The sequence below is a fragment of the Pteropus vampyrus genome, unplaced genomic scaffold (assembly GCF_000151845.1).
Source record: "Pteropus vampyrus isolate Shadow unplaced genomic scaffold, Pvam_2.0 Scaffold261, whole genome shotgun sequence".
Lineage (NCBI taxonomy): Eukaryota > Metazoa > Chordata > Mammalia > Chiroptera > Pteropodidae > Pteropus > Pteropus vampyrus.
Genome location: NW_011889042.1, coordinates 2463960 through 2466906, shown reverse-complemented (window position 1 = coordinate 2466906; position 2947 = coordinate 2463960). Strand labels below are relative to the sequence as shown.

Genomic DNA, 2947 nt, shown 5'->3' with positions numbered 1-2947 from the left:
GTTTTTGTTTCCTGTGTAGTCATGCTAAAATTTACATATTAAAAGTCTTTATTATTTTACTTTTTATTTCTTCTTTATATTACAGTTAGGACATTATATCATTTGTGGGGGAAGTATAAATAGCTTAGATTTTCCATGAACAATCTCAGGATCGTAAAGGAAACATTATTATTTGTTAGGGAACTCTGGGTTTGACAGAATCGAGAACCACAACCCTAATCCAATCACACCCATATATCCTTTATACAGGAGTAAGAATAATTTAGCTGCTGCTTCTTCATTTCAAAAGTACAATCAACTCTCCCACCAGTGTTTCCCAAAGTAAAAGCCATTACCATCTCCATCAATATCATTCACTGAATCAGAATGTCTGCGGATGAGACCTGGGTATGTGTGCTTTTAACATGCCTTCAAAGATCTTACACTCTAAAGATCTAAAATTGATTGTGGCGGTGACTGCAAAACTCTAATATACTGAAAATTGAATTGAATTGTACACTTAAAGTGGGTTGATTGTATGATACATGAATTATATCTCAAAACTGTTGAAAGAAAGAAGAAAAAGAGAGAGAAAGAGAAAGAGAGAAAGAGAGAAAGAGAGAAAGGAAGAAAGAAAGAAAGAAAGAGAAAGAAAGGAAGGAAGGAAGGAAGGAAGGAAGGAAGGAAGGAAGGAAGGAAGGAAGGAAGGAAGAAAAAAGAAAGAAAGAGAAAAATAAAAGAAAGAAAGAAAGAAAGAAAGGAAGGAAATACAGTCTTTGGAAAAGCAAATACCAGAGAAAAAAATAAGAATGCAGTTCTCTGCCACACAGATCACACTGCTCCCTGCATGTGAAGTCATGGCTAGAAATGAGAACAAGCTGGGCCTCACTTTTCACTGCTTCTCCTGGTCCTCACCCTTTAACTCACACTCTGCCCTTAAAGTGCTATTTTTTTTTTTTCCACTTCAGCTAAAGGAATCTAACTCAATAAAACACAGCACAGTGACTGCATTCCAGAAAGCCACATGGTGAGGGGTTAAGAAAGAGCAGGCTTCAGGTCCTACAAAAGTAGAACACCTTTATATATAAATTACACTACTCTGATGATGGCACTGCTCACAGGGCCCCAGAAAGCTGGCCCATGCAGGGAACTGATGAGTGGTAGAGGACTAGTTATAAAGAGAGGCTGGTTTTCTGTTCAAATGTACCATAATCTATCCTTCCCAATATTCCCTTCCAGCTTTTTAGGTGTCTTTTGCTCTTAACATTGTGGAATTTCTCTACAGGAAGCACCCACAACATTTAGTCTTTTTGCTTTCAATAGCAACACCACAGCTTTATAATTCATAAGATTGGGCTCCAAGCAATCTCTGGCTCTTCCTGGAAATCAAACCACCCTTTAAATGAGTGAATTGTATGGTATGTGAATTATAACTCAATAAAGCTGTTACCAATATATATATATATAAACTACCTTCAAGGGACAATGGTAACCAAAATTGAGGATTCCCATATCTTTCTATTATAATCTGTTGTGCCATACAATTTTTTTCCCACCTTCCCTCCTCCAACGGACCTCACTGTGACAAGGACTAAGTTCCAAAGGTGTCTGCATTCCCCTGATTCAGCATGAAGCTTTGTAGACAATATGTATGTTGGCTGAGTTGAATGAACTGGGTATTAAACTGAGAAGGCACTTCCAAAAAAGGTTTTCTTAACCTCTGAGCAATGGCTATAGGGCTGAAGTCCACACATTGCCTTCTGAAATGACTATTTGGAATGTTTCAGTCTTAAGTTCTAATATAGTTGTTTAAAAAGAGGGATGTGTGGATTAAAAAGAAAAAAAAGTGCACACACAATGAGTGTTTCCATACTCAGGCAAAGTTAAACATCTATTTCTATGAGACAAGTCAATTCGACCATGACTTGGAAAGAAAGTCTCCATATACTGCAGCTTCTCTATTTTTTTGTGTGAAGCTCTTTATATTAGGTCATGGGCCAACACCTGCCTCAGCCTCTGGAGCCTGAAGTTACTTCTTTATCACTGCTTGTCCATGGAGCCAAGAGAACTGATTATAAACGAGGTGAAGAGCTACCACTAGAAGTACTAAGACAGCAGTAATACCCTGGTTAAATCACTTGGGAGTTGTATCAGAGGTTGGTTTAGTTTCTGCCAGTAGGTTTTGGGACACAATTAACACCTGTGCGTAACCCTGAGTGCAGTCTAGACTGTGCCTATATTACTGCCTGGCTTTCTCTCTGCCTGGCATTCAGAGTTATCTCACCTGCTAGACTGTGGGCTTCTAGAGCAGGATCTTTTTTTTTCCTTTTAACTACAAAGAATATTTGATTTTATATATCGCTAGGTGTGAATTTTTGTCATTAATTATTAAACACTTCCTAGAGCCATTATCAAAGTGGCATGACCATTTTATGTCCACAATTCACTCCTGTGTTTACAGAATTTTCATGATTTACATAAATATGCCTATCAGTGATATCTGATGTTCTGCAAATAGCGATGTAGAAGAGATATATTTTAATCATCTTTCATTTGACTCACCTTATATAAAAAATAAATAATTTAGAAGTTCTAAGTCTCTAAGATTTTTTTTCTAAATAGGATTTTCAAATGAACTTATAGAAATGGTTGCAGACTAAAATTTTTAAGAAACATTTTCCACGTCCACATCCTGTTGTAATTTCTGTATCATTCTGTTTTTCAGGTGCCTGAAAGAGGGGCCTGGATGAGAAGAATGTTTTGCTTGACTTACTTAATGTCCTGAACTTTCTGTAGTTCTTTGTTTTTCTTCAACCTGTTCAAATTTAGCTTGGCATTTCTGTTTGATCTCTTTGACTATCTTCATTGCATCAACAGTTTTATGCCATAGCTCTTACAGTATTGGTTCATATCTACATTTTTCAAATTCAAATGAATTACCCACTGTAGGCTCTTTACTAGCCGCTTT

The 2947-nt window shown here is 36.9% G+C and overlaps 1 pseudogene; it reads right to left on the bottom strand.

The window, feature by feature from the left end:
* Nucleotides 1-2644: 2644 nt before the first annotated feature.
* Nucleotides 2645-2947, bottom strand: part of LOC105302152 — an 11093-nt pseudogene continuing 10790 nt past the window's right edge.